This window comes from Emys orbicularis, chromosome 20, assembly GCF_028017835.1.
Source record: "Emys orbicularis isolate rEmyOrb1 chromosome 20, rEmyOrb1.hap1, whole genome shotgun sequence".
Classification (NCBI taxonomy): Eukaryota; Metazoa; Chordata; order Testudines; family Emydidae; genus Emys; species Emys orbicularis.
Genome location: NC_088702.1, coordinates 13,418,844 through 13,432,930, shown reverse-complemented (window position 1 = coordinate 13,432,930; position 14,087 = coordinate 13,418,844). Strand labels below are relative to the sequence as shown.

General features: G+C 48.0%; 1 non-coding gene across 1 annotated transcript; it reads right to left on the bottom strand.

Moving 5' to 3' along the window:
- Positions 1-995: 995 nt before the first annotated feature.
- Positions 996-1,069, bottom strand: TRNAR-UCU (transfer RNA arginine (anticodon UCU)). The gene has a single exon. It is a non-coding gene; the product is annotated as a tRNA-Arg (tRNA).
- Between the last annotated feature and the right edge of the window lie 13,018 nt (positions 1,070-14,087).

Below are 14,087 nucleotides of genomic sequence, written 5' to 3'. Positions count from 1 at the left end.
CCCACACTTCAGCACCAGTCACCCCAGCAGCCCCTCAGCAACCAGCAAACAACCACCAGGCCTTCCAGCAGCCGCACGCAACCAACAAATACCTCTTTCTCTAGCAGGTCCAACACTCACCGCTTACAGCATGCCAGCACTCATGCCACAAACAGTCACCAGCTTCCAGCACCCAGCCCCACACACCTACCCCAGATGCAGTTTTGTGCAGTTCCACATCCTGCCCCCAGGCTGAGTGGGCCAGTAACTGAACATGGTCATAAGGGAAGTCATAAATATGCAATTCAGTTGATTAATTAAGTTGCATAAAATGTCACACATGGAGCATCACAAAACTTGGCAGCTCTGAAATCTGTCGTAGTAATTGCAGTTTTCTGTTCTATAAATTGTTAAGCATGATGAGAACATGGAAAGGGAATCCAACAAGCACAGAAACCTCACATGCAGAAAAAAATCAAGATACACAGAGTGTGAGAACGGGGTAGGAAGCCTGTAGTCAGGAGCTATAATTCATTATCAGGCAGAGAGAGCTATCTTTTAAAATACAGCCATGCATATGAAATGAGCAGAGACCAGATTTATCTAGGGAAATAACAATTAAAACAAAGGGATCTAAAAAAATAATCTGTCCCTTTGACTTCTTCCTAAAAAGCACAGTATTCTTGTGAAAATATCTTCTGATAACAAAAGGCAGCAATCTGTGCATCGAGACATTGCTACAGTATTTAAAGAACAGGTGGGGCTAAAATATCAAAGCATGCAAGAGATAACAAAAGGGAAAAAACTAACAATGGGAAATACTGTGAGGAAAAAAATATGAATCAAAGAGGCCTGTGCACAGACATGAGAGAGGAGAGGGCTGAGAGGGAGAGCAGTATAGAGGTTATCAGGCAAAGTCATTCTTTTCCTTCTAAAACTCTCTAGGGTGAAATAAATATTATTAACTTACATCCTTACCTGAATGAGTGCAAAATAAAAGGCACCTGCCTGGAGATCATCTCTGCCGGGACTCGAACCCGGAACCTCTGGATTAGAAGTCCAGCGCGCTCGTCCATTGCGCCACAGAGACCTCACTACAAGCACAGCATCAGTACCAGAGCTGAAAAAGCACATACCTTCTGCATCACTGCAGGGTTAATCTCAGCATCCTGCTATTTCTGTGCAGCTACAGGGGCAGAGGGAAAACCTGGAGCTACAATCCATCTCACTGCTCAGGAAAATAGGCTATTCTCAGCATCCCCCTCATTCCATGGGGAGTGGGGGAAGAGAGTAATTCTGGATATGATCCATATCTCATCCCCAGCTCTAAGAGAGATACTACAAAAACCCGGATCTAGGATTGTCCTCTGCATCCCTGACAGGGTCATCTCAGCATCTCCAACACTAACAAAGACAGAACTAAATCCTGGAATAGGATTAACCACTGCATCCCTGACAGGCTCATCTCAGCATCCCCTGAACAAGACCAGGCAAAGAGCTAAACGATTTAGCTTTCCCTCCCACTCCCTGTTTCTCTCCATATCCCCATCACTAATTGGTGAAAGGCTGGTTGGCTGTTATGCGGAAAATTGTGGCTTTGTGGCTGTTAAGGGGAAAGCTGTGGCTTTGTTACAGTAAACAAATAAGAGAGTCAACTTTTTATTTTTATTTTAAAGGAGTCTTGGCACTCAGGATTTTAATAATTGTTATTAAGTGTATTTCCCATTAGAAAAGTGTTACAGAATGGTCAGTAATCATTTAAAAAGCAGAAGAGGATCATTAAACACCTACATTCATATAGAAGAGACATAGAAATGTAATAATCCAGTGGCTTCCAATAAAGCCTGTTACACATTTCTAAATTACATGGTTTTTATAGGGCTGCAGTTATCTAGAAACATCTTTATTCAACACTCCACAGACACCCTCTGAGCTGGTACAGGAAGATACATTCATGTAATACATGGGAATCTAAAATTCAGTTCAGGCCACTATTATACGGGCCCTGTACAAGTCTGAATCATTTAACTTTAGTTAAAAATTATTAAAAAAACCCAGGTCACTGTCCCATTGTCCACCCCACTCAACTTAGCGAGTCCAGTTTACACAAATTCTGGGAAGGGACTTGTTCTGTAGCTGGCTGGTTTGGTAGACAAAGGCCATGACTTTTTGTCAACAACACTAAAAGTCATGAATGTGACAAACATGACACCTAAGCAATAGGGAACTAGACTCCATCCCGCAATCCTACCATTCCAGACAGGTGCTTAGATGCTCCATTGGTATGCATCCCGGGGGGAGCAGGGGGAAGAGACTGGATGGTCCTTAGCTTCTCCAGTCCTAACAAACTAACTTCAGTCCTATAGAATTCACAGAACACAAGATAAAGGGAAGTGACTAAATAAAATCATTGGCTTTCCCCTTTACTGCGGCTTTATGTTAATAGATTCATAGATTCCAATGCCAGAAGGGACCATAGTGATCATAGGACCATAGTCTGAGCCCCTGTATAGCATAGGCCACAGACCTTCCCCGAAGTAATTCTTAGAGCAGGTTTTTTCAAAAACATCCAATCTTAATTTTAAAAATTGCCAGGAATGGAGAATCCACCACAACCCTTGGTAAATTGTTCCAATGGGCAATTTTTGATAGAGGGTAATTTACGCCTTATTTCAAGTCTGAAAGATTAAAGTTTAAAGATGTCCCTGATGCTGTTTTTAAATTAAAAAGAGTTCGCTTGTGGCTTTACAGCCATGTAAGCAGATAGGCTGTTGCCCTGGAAAGCAGCACAAAAGGGTGGGGGAAGTATGGAAACAAGAATCTTTTTCCATTTCATCTGTCCTATTTTCCTCCTTTGCCCAGTTTTGGTTTCTATCTGTTTTTAGAGCTTTTATGCAGCATTGTTTTAAATTTCTTTATTGTTTAATGTTTTCTGCTAATTTTATCATTAGAAATATCCCACCTTGCCTCTGTTTATCAGATCTTAGCTTGCCTCTTTTTGCTGGGAGCCTTTGGAAGTACTTTTGGAGGCTCTATATGATGGCATGACAGCAACTTGAGCTGCAGGTCTCTATCCGTAGTGATGGAATTCTGACCAGCATAAGAGTTCTGTTACCTCCACCCCATTGCAGGTGTGTGTCTTAACTGGGAAGCAATTGCACATCCATGGAGCATAGCAGATGGTAAGGGGTTTTGTGTGTAGGTAAGAGAGCAGGGTGAGAACAGACTGCCGCAAACCAACACACTTGGAAACTCTTTGTGCTGAAGTCTTTGCTAAACTGATTATAGTGAACTGTGAAATGTTCACATGTTGTCTAGGACTGAGAAATAATACAAATGGATCTAGAAAGGCTAGAGCTATGAGAAGAAAACGACAAAGTGAGACTGACCCTAGAAAACCGCATGTAATAAATCTTGGGCAAAAATGCAGCACACACATATGTAAAGGGAGGGAGACACTTGCAAAGACGCAGTAGTGAGAGAGGCTGGGTGGAGTGGAGGCTTGTGGACAATAAAGTTGGTATGAGCTTGCAATGTGACATAGTGTCAAAGAATGTCAACACAATTGGTTGGTCCATTCCTGTATTCTTATGTTAATTGTTGGCTGCATAAAGTGCACTGCACCGTGGGATAGGGAGATAAGTAGTCTATTTTCATAAACTTTAGGGAGACCAAACCTGGAATGCCGTGTGCAGGTCAGGGAACTTCATACCAGAAGGGCCTTGGCAGAGCAGACAGAATTCAGAGCTGGAGCATGAGTTTATGATGAACCATTAGAAGAACTTAGGGTGAGGGTCTGTGCTGTATCTCTTAGCAGCCCAGCACAACAGAACTCACATCCTGGGGGCGAGATGAGTAGTCTTTAGCCACCTTTGTGTCCTAGATACTGAGCTGCACTGGGGCTGGAGGGGGATTATGTTATGGCAGCCTCCCTGGACTGTTCCATAGGCAGTGGCACCAACAGGAATGCCCTCCTGCTGTGGGGTCTGGCAGATATCAGGTGTTAGGCATACTCAGAGTAAAGCTAAAGGATGGGTCTCCTTGGTGAGACAGGCATTTTCCCTTCATTTGAGAATCCTGCTTTGTGGCTGCTGGGGCTTAGGCCCATGCTAGGGCTCTGAGCTGCTCATTAGCTGTAAGGCAGCATCAGTGCTTAGGCAGCTTTGCACATGCCCACAGGGCACTTAGGTGCCCTCAAATTTTGGTGGCACCTGAACGGTGGTTTTGACAATGCCAGTGGTGCCTAAATGCTGGATTTAGATGCCTAAAAAGGCAGTTAGGTGCCTAGTGTGATTCACAAAAGCCAGTAGGGTCAGAGGGAGCGATGTGCATAACTCACTAGGGGAGTTTGTAATGCCCTAGGCGCCTATCTGCACCTTTGTAAATCTGGCCCTAATTTCCTGACGTGTTGACCTGATCTGTGATCTCTATGTATTTGATGAGTTTAAAAACTGGGGAAGTGGAGGAACTGTATAGGGTGAGACGAGGGGGCAAACTGGGATTACTGAGGAAAATTTAGGCTGGCTATCTGGAAAAAATTCCTAATGCTGAGATTTATTAGACTGTGGAATAGTCTCGAAGGAAAGTGGACAGCATAAACTTAACACAGCATAAACTAGACTGGATAAAAAACTAGAAAACATACCAAAAGAAACAACCCTGCACTAGCCGGCTAGAGTGGGGAAGGCAGAAGTCACTAGTTGTGGTGCATCTTTCCCATTTCTACATTTTACAAACAGATAAAGCAAAGACAGAGCCCAGAGCCATGTAGGTCAAACATAAGGTGAACAGTTTACAATGACTGTTCGGAATGATCAGTGACCCACCACTCGAGAACCTACCTGCACAGGCAGTTGGGAGGAAGCCTGGTCTAGGATGCTGGTCTGGGAGATCGGGTTTCTACTCCTGGCTCAGCCACCGATCTGCTGTGTGATCACAGGCAAGTCACATCCTTTACACTGGGGATAATGACACACCTTCCCTTGTGAGGAGCTTTGAGATCTACGGAGGAATCTTAGCAAGGAAGCATTACAATACCAGTACACTGCTGAGAATGCATCTCTGCAATGTGGATGTCAAAGTAGAGGGGCCTCTTCCAACTGCGGTACTAGAGCTGTTCAAAAAAATCAGTACAAAATGTTTGTAATGCAACACATTATTTTTAGGCTGGAGCTTTTAAAGGGGGTGAAGGGAGTTTGGTGCCCAGCTCCCACTGACTTCAATGGTCCTCAGGCACCTGACTTCCTTCTCCCAGCTTTCATTGCCTGTGCTCTCAAAAAGAGCTGGTTCATTCAACATGACAGTGAAAAATACACTAAGCACAGTAGCCCCTGTCAGACTCAATTCCATATATTTTACATTGCCCATCCCCATTTTCAGTTTTGCATATGCTGTTCAATTTTGTGCACTCAGTGCATAACTGCATCGTGGATGTTGCCGGCGGGGGAGGGGGGGGGTGAAGGGAAGGGTGGTAGTTAGAGATTTGGCAGCTGAATAGGGAACAGCTGGAGTTTTCAGCACCTGGGGAGGCACTGGAGGGGTTTGAGACAGTGGGAATAACACATTAGTTGGGAGTTCCTGACAACAGGACCAGCAGTGACACAGCTTAACAATGCTGACATTTAAATTAGCATCTTTAGGTTTTAGAGTTAAAATCCCATTGAGATGAGTGGGACTATTTGCACCCCTCATGGATATTCCTTCAGACCCAGACCCAGGCAGACTGCACCGCATTGGTTACATTTAGGTCACATTTCAAAAGTTTCCTTTGTTAATTAGGAGGGCTAGAAACCTCTGTATTTTGTGGTGAGAAGGGAGTTCCATGGCAAGGAAGCCCTGCTCATTACTTCATTTGCATAAGCCCCACTGTCATGAAGTCAGTCTCGGTGCTCTGGAACATCTCTGAATGAAGTCAGTCAGGACTCTAGTGCAGTGTGTCTCCCCTCAGGGCACACTCTTACCGGGGCAAAGCCTCCTCGGCTTCAGCACTTCCTGGGTCTGACCTTGGAGCATTCAGCACCCCGTTCCACACTGAGTTCCCTGAAGGGAGTCCACCTAGATGGGACACCTGGGGAAGCCTTAACACTCCAAAGGGCCCTCCACCCCCACTCTGCAGTCCAGAGTGACTCTCAGCCAGCATTGTAAAACGGAAGGGTTTATTAGTTGACGGAAACACAGCATAGTACAGATCTTGTTAACACAGAAAGCAGGAAGTTACAGCAAAGTCCACCTTAGAATCATAGAATATCAGGGTTGGAAGGGACCTCAGGAGGTCATCTAGACCAACCCCCTGCTCAAAGCAGGATCAATCCCCAACTAAATCATCCCAGCCAGGGCTTTATCAAGCCTGACCTTAAAAACCTTTAAGGAAGGAGATTCCACCACCTTCCTAGGTAACCCGTTCCAGTGCTTCACCACCTTCTAGTGAAAAAGTTTTCCCTAATATCCAACCTAAACCTCCCCCACTGCTGGCAATGCCCCTACTTATACAGCCCAAAATGCCGTTAGCCTTCTCAGTAACAAGGGCACACTGTTGACTCATATCCAGCTTCTCGTCCACCGTAACCCCTAGGTCCTTTTCTGCAGAACTGTTGCCTAGCCATTCGGTCCCTAATCTGTAGCAGTGCATGGGACTCTTCCGTTCTAAGTGCAGGACTCTGCACTTTTCCTCGTTGAACCTCATCAGATTTCTTTTGGCCCAATCCTCTAATTTGTCTAGGTCCCTCTGTATCCTATCCCTACCCTCCAGCATACCTACCACTCCTCTCAGTTTAGTGTCATCAACAAACTTGCTGAGGATGCAGTCCATGCCATCCTTCAGATCATTAATAAAGATATTGAACAAAACTGGCCCCAGGACCGACCCTTGGGGCACTCTGCTTGATACCAGCTGCCAACTAGACATGGAGCCTGCTTGCAAAGATGCTCTTCCCTCTCTTCGTTAGGTGAAGCCCGTCTCTGCCTAGCACTCCTTCTTTTTGGAACACCATCCCATGGTCAAAGAATCCAAAGCCTTCTCTCCGACACCACCTGTGTAGCCATTTGTTGACTTCCACGATTCGACAGTCTCTACCCAGACCTTTTCCTTGCACAGGGAGGATGGACAAGAACACCACTTGCGCCTCAGACTCCTTTATCCTTCTTCCCAGAGCCATGTAGTCTGCAGTGATCCGCTCAAGGTCATTCTTTTGGCAGTATCATTGGTGCCCACGTGGAGAAGCAGGAAGGGGTAGCGATCCGAGGGCTTGATGAGTCTTGGCAGTCTCTCCGTCACACTGTGAATTCTAGCTCCTGGCAAGCAGCACATCTCTCGGTTTTCCCGGTCGGGACGGCAGATAGATGACTCAGTCCCCCTGAGGGGGGAGTCCCCAACCACCACCACCCGCCTCCTTCTCTTGGGAGTGGTGGTCGTGGAACCCCCATCCCTAGGACAGTGCATCTCATGCCTTCCAATCGGTGGAGTCTCCTTCTACTCAGTAGCTTCTCCCCCACTGAACACAAGTGGCACCTTGTCAATTTCTTGGTGCCTTTGTACTCACCCGGGGGAGCGATAAAAAAAAAAAGGCGCCACCCGCTATGGCGCTTTTATTTTACTCACCCGGTGGCGCCCCGGGTCTTCGGCGCCGGGACCGTCACTCGCTCCGGGTCTTCAGCGGCGGGACCTTCACTCGCTCCGGGTCTTGGGCGGCACTTCGGCGGCGGGACCTTCACTCGCTCCGGGTCTTGGGCAGCACTTCGGCGGCGGGACCGTCACTCGCTCCGGGTCTTCGGTGGCGGGACCTTCAGTGCTGCCGAAGACACCCGGAGCGAGTGAAGGGCCCGCTGCCGAAAACCCAGAGCGCCGCCAGGTGAGTAAAAGCGCCGCAGCGGATGGCGCCTATTTTTTTTATTGCTCCCCCTGTTCCCTCCACCTGGCTACGCCACTGCTTCTGCTCCCTTCCCTCAGATGTATCATCTAGTCCACTCTCCGCATTAGTACCTGTGGAGAGAACATGAAAACCGTTGCTCACCTGTATCTGCATTGCTGGTACATGGACGCTCCTCTTTCTTCTTCTGGAGGTGACATGCTGCCAAGTTTCTTCACCATCCTTCTGTCCCCGCTGTGCAGCCTGCTCTGATTCTTCAGAATGTTGTGCCCATAGAAGCAAATCCTGACGTCTGTCAAGGAAATCTTCATTTTCTCTTATGCAACTCAGGGTTGATACTTGTTTCTCCAGACTATGAACCTTCTCTTCCAATATGGAGACCAGCTTGCACTTTGTACAGACAAAGTCGCTTCTGTCCTGTGGAAGAAAGACAAACATGGCACATCCTGTGCAGGTCACAACAGCTGATTGCTCACCATCCATAGCACCTTCCTTCTAAGAGCTTCCTCAGCTGTTGCAGTAACTACTCAGAGAAGCCTGCAAGATGAAAGCCTCAGACGGCTCTCCCCAGGCGAACTCCCAGTCAAACGCCCTCTGTTAGCCTCTCTGCTGTTCACAGCTCAGCTGGTTCGCACCTTGGGGGGATCCAGAGCCCAGAGCCCTGGGCTCTCCCCCCAAGTCCCAAACCAGGAGACTCATGGGCTTCCAGCAGCCCCACCTCTGTGCTTTGTCTCTTTTGCAGGCAAACAGGTCACCTGGTTGTAGCGGGGTGGTTACCCCGCTCCTGCCCTGAAGGGCTTAAAACAGCCCTGGAGGAGGGCTGTGGAAGGGCAAGATGCCTGGGCTGATTGGGAGGAAGCAGGCTCAGCTGGGGCCATGCCCCAATCAGGGCCCAGCTGGCCCTATAAAGGCTTGAGCCAGGAGCTCAAGCAGACAGTTTCTCTCTGCGTTCAGAGAGAGAAGGGCCTGGCTGCAGGGAGCTTTACCAGACACCTAGATTGGGAGCAGGGCTGGGGAAGGGCCAGAGGAGCTGGGAGTTCCGGCCTAGGAAAGCCCCAGGCTGCAGGCCTGGTAAGGCCTATTAGGTACTGGGTTGCAGGGGGCAGCCCACGGGTAGGCAGAGGCAGCAGGTCCGAACCCCTTTGCCTGTGATGAGTGGCTGATACTGCAGTCTGCCCCAGTGAATGGGGGCTAGATGGAGACTGGGCAGTAGCCAAGACTGAGGCAAAGTGGGGGTAGGGGGTGGGGGTTCCCCAGGGAGGGGAGACCCTAAGACTGAGGGGTTACTGCCAGGGGGCAGCACCCCAGGTACAAGGGCACCGGGGTCCTGGGAGGGCCACGGGGCCCCAGGTAAGGCGGATCACCAGCCTGCAGGGGGTGCTCCGGACGCTGGAAGAGCTAATTCCCAGAAGTAACCAGCACGAGGCGCCGCAGGGGTGAGTCCGCTCCTCTACGCTGGTCTCTTTGTTCTTCAACACCTTTGGCTGGCTCCTTGCAAAAGACTGGCCATCAATTGCCAGGATAGAGTGTCGGCCATTCTCTGTATCCAGGCAGCCAGTCAGCAGTCACACCTGCCCTCTAGGGGTCTGTGCAATGAGCACACACCCTTATCCCACTACCTAGATACTTGAGTAATACATAGGGGAAACTGAGGCACACACAGTATTCAGAGATAACATTAAGAACATTCCCACTTTGTCACAGTGACGTAAGACTGTAATCACGGAATGCAACCCCCAGCCACCCTAAGCAAGCAATAACCATTTTAGTGTTCAAAAAGCCATTATTTCATACCAACGTTGTTACCCATAGCCACAACTTACTGATACTTTAGCAAAGTGACCAGATATGTTAGTGAAAAACTGTTTCCAACAATACATAACCTCAGCACCCACCTCCCCCACAATACTAACAGGTGCTCAGCCCTGTGGTAATAACTGGGGCCTGACCGGCTTAGCAAAAATGGTAATATTTTTTATGAATCCATGTGTACCTCAGGTTCCCCTATGTGTTGTATTGCTACCCAGTCGGGGATAAAAGGATTAAGTTTGCTCTCATGGCAGACTAAGAGACACAGACGTGTGTGTCACATTGCTGTCTAGGTGGAATGAACCAGTTTCTTAACAACTGGTTGAAACTGACCTTGATCAATAAGGGGGCCAAAGAGACAAAGCAAGCTTCAGTGACTCATGATTTGACACTCCACAGCAGGATGTTCTGACAAGGGAGTTGTGAACTCAGCATGGCCCTGCCTGGAGAACAAAGGACTGGACCAGGAATAAGAATTGGCTTCTGGAGGAGGCTGGCAAACTCTCTCCACAGGAACTGAGTAAGAAACTTGGGGCTCTCTCACCTAGGGACTGACTAAGGAAGGAAGTCAGATAGCAAAAAAGAGAGCCTGAAAATGGAGTTCACCACAGTCTGGCTGGTGGATCCCTCTGGAATGATCACAAGGGACCTTCATTTCTCTGTGCTAACCTAATGACTTTCGATGCTGTGTTCCAGTTGACTAATAAACCGGACTGTTTTGAAAACGCTGCTTGAGTGTCACTGGAAGTACTTGGTGAGGTGCATCAATCCTCAAAGAGTGGACAAGTCTCTCCCTAGAGTCCGGCTCAGCTGGACTCACTGAGCAGAGCTCACAGTGTGAGGTAGAAACACTCCAGGTTCACTCTCAGGAGGTGGTGAGGCTGTGTGGCCTACCCTGAAGGAAGAGTGAGACCCCTTGGGGGTCCGGAACATCAGTGGGTTTCCTCTAAGAGACTGTTCCAAGTTGGGGGTGTAGCACCGATCCTGTGAATCCGTGACACAGGCCTACCCCAATGTGAGCTCAACTGTGAGAAAGTGGATACAAGTTTATAAAATGTTCAACACACCTATAACAATAAATGTTGATGGGAAAAGGTGCAAAGAGGAAACAGAAGGAATTAATCCAAAATAAAAGGTCTAGTAATATAACTCAGGACCTGTGTTCAGTTTTCTGGTAAACAAAAGAAGTGTGGGACTGGAAATCAATGGACCAAAACTGGAGTGTTGGAAATTAGGTCTAACTGGTGAGTAAAATGAGGAGATGGGCTGTCCTGCCTGTCTGCCTTTTGGCATCCTTAAAAATAAAGCCTTTGGGGGGAAATTGGCTGGCTGCCTGGGAGACGGTGAACTGGAAGGAGCAAGCTTTAACTCTGTGGCTGTCATCTCCACCACTCCCTGCGACCCTGGGATCCACCATGACTTCACTGGGCCTTCATCATCTGCTCCTGAAAGATGTCCTGAGCAAACTGAGCCAGAGAAAGGGACAGAGCTGACACTGCCAGCTGCAGCAGCTCTAGCTAACTCCCAAACACCACCTGGAATGTGAGATTTGGCTCCTGCTGTCACCCCCCACCCACCCTCTCGTGTGACTTTTTCCTTCCCCCACCTTATTTCTTCTCTTTCCTACATGTCTCTCTTTGCCTTCTGTTTAATAAACGTCTCAATTTTGCAGCACTGCTGTGAATTTCTGACCAGGGAGGAAACTAAAAGCGATGCCTTGAACAGGCTGTTAAGTTTTCCAGGTCTCACTCAGAGTGGCTGATCAGACTATATGCTGGGCCTGTGTTTCTCCAGCAGGGAGGTTTCAAGTAAGAGTCAGCACCAGAGACAGAAGCTGCACTTTCTCTCTTTGCTGGCCTTCTCATCTCTTTTTGTATTCGAGGAAGCAGGATTAGGCTTTAGCAACAAAATCTCAACTAATTTCTTCTCCCCTCCCCCGCCCCGAACAGTTCTTATATCTTTAATGCCATCCAAGAGACTTTCAAACAGGCACTTTCTACTTTAAAAACTGCTTTAAAACAGCTAAAGGGAAAGGGAACAAAGGATATTGTTAAAATGAAACCCTTACTTAATACTTTACATTTCAAAGGCTTTAACCGTTTTCTTCTTCTTTGTATTGTTAATAAAAGGCTTAAAACCAAAGAATGGCATGTTTGCCATGGGATTAAGCAGGCACTCAAAACCCCTTGTTAGACTGCTTGGTGTTGTACAATGACAAAGTGATGTTAACACATTGGACTCCCTGGGCCCAAGTTTCCCATCAAAATTAATATAACAGTCCACTAGTCTACAACTGCCCCTACCATTCACCTGGCTCTTCAAGGCCTTAAATTGGTCTGGACTCCACTATATTAGAGTTTGCCTCTCTCTGTTACCGTACAGCTTCTAGAGTACTCAGGGCTGTAGAGTGGATGGTACCAAGGGTGAAAACCATTAAGTGCAGGGAAGGTATTGGGCCATTCAGGCATCAAGGCCATAGTTATGGAAATCACAGGATACTGGGAAGGACATGGATCTTCAGATCATAAAATAAGAGACATCTCTTGCCATTAGCTTTCCCACAATCGCTTCCACAAATGGATAATAATCATCATAATACACAGCACTGGTAGGACACACTCTTGCATTGTAAGGGTAGGTGAATACAATCGGTTCAAAGGCTGTTTCTATGGGTATGTCTACATTGGAGCTAGAGGTATAATTTCCATCTCAAGAAGACGGACCCACACTAGCTCTAATAGAGCTAGCATGCTAACAGTAGAAGTGTAGCTGTCTGAGTCTGATCCCATATGAAACCCTAGGTAGGTACTCAGGTAACTAGCCTTTCCTATCACTCGCACCATCAAGACTACACTTCTATTTTTAGTACTGGCTCACTCAGAACTAGCATGTATATGTCTAATCAAGCTGGGAATGATATTTCCCAGCTCATGTAGACATACCATACAGGTCAGCCTCTCTACCTTACTGGCATTTATCCTGCACTCATCACTGTGATAGCTGAACTGACAGCATTCAGACCACATGGTGATGTGCTCATTACAAATGCCCAGACCAAGAGCCAGACTGATTAGACTGGCAGATAAATCAGATTCGACAGTCTCAGCATTATCCATAACTAAATCATAGCAGTCTATACCTTGGATATATAAGCTTCACTGACTGACCTCTGCCACTAGAGTAGACTGTAATTGACATTCTACAACAGCAATAACTTTGATTGTAAGCCTTTGGAGGGCAAAGCCAATGCCTACTGGTTCTGTACAGAGCTCAGTATTCAGCACACAGCACATAATAACAGTTATGCTACACCAGAGGATTTAAGAGCAGGAGTCCGTGTGTGCAAAAAAGCGGCAATCCCTTCGATGTTAGCAAAGCCAGGCCTGATCTGAGAAGTGAGGCTTTCCCCGAGGTTCCAAGGAGTTCAGCGCAGCTGTCCTGGTATGACATGTTCTAACATAAACTGGTGAAAAGTGCCCTGGTATTTTCACAAGTGTGTCAGTTTTATGTCACACTCTGAAGACAGCCTGCTCAGCAACACAAGCGCCACCCTCACTCCGCTCTGGACCCTGGACTCATTGCTGGGTCAGACACAACAGGGGCACTCACTGAGTCCCCAGCACTACCAGCTGCTGCGCCCAGGCTTTTCCTGGCTCTGAGCAGGCCTTGCTCTGCTGAGCTCCTGAGATGGGACAGGTTCACAGCCCCCTGTGCTAGGGCTCTGGCCAGTGCAAAAAGTTTGTTCTTTCTCAGTTTCCCAGGGCATTTCCCTCTGCCCTTCCAAGCTCCAGCCCTTCCCTCCCAGCCCTGCATAGGCACTTTGTACACAGGCATTTCTCTCTCCTGCCCTTTCCCCAGCACCATCCTGCTCCTCTGCAGCACTTTCATTCAACTTCCACCCAAGTCTGTGCAGTTCCCCCCTCGGCCCCAGCTCCTAGCTCCTGTCTCTGAGCCTGGCTTCCTACCTGCTGCTTCCTCGGGGCTGGGCCTGCTCTTTTCATCCCTGGCCTGGGCGCCTCTCCCTCGGGGACACTTTTTTGACTCCTCGTGTCTGCGGTTTCCTTTGTCCCTTCCTCCTTCCTGTACTTTTTCCGCTGGAGGCTGCGTGCGGCGTGGCTGGGAGGCCCAGCAGCAGGGCAGTCTGTCCCCATGGCATCGGGTTACCATGGGGATGGGGATGGGGAAGTGGCTGGGGGTTCTTTAATCGCCACACCGCAAAACACAAACAAAGCGGAGCCTTAAAGGGGCAGCGTGAGCCTGCTGCACAAAGGAGCCCAATGGCTCTCCCAGATAACATGGTGTAGCTGCCCTCCACCGTCCTCACCGCTGCCACTCTGCAAGCAGCACCCAGAACACTAACTAGGCACTTCTGTTCAGCCTTTCCAACATACAGGGAAAATGAAAAGCAACACAATTAAAACTGTTTTACCCCAT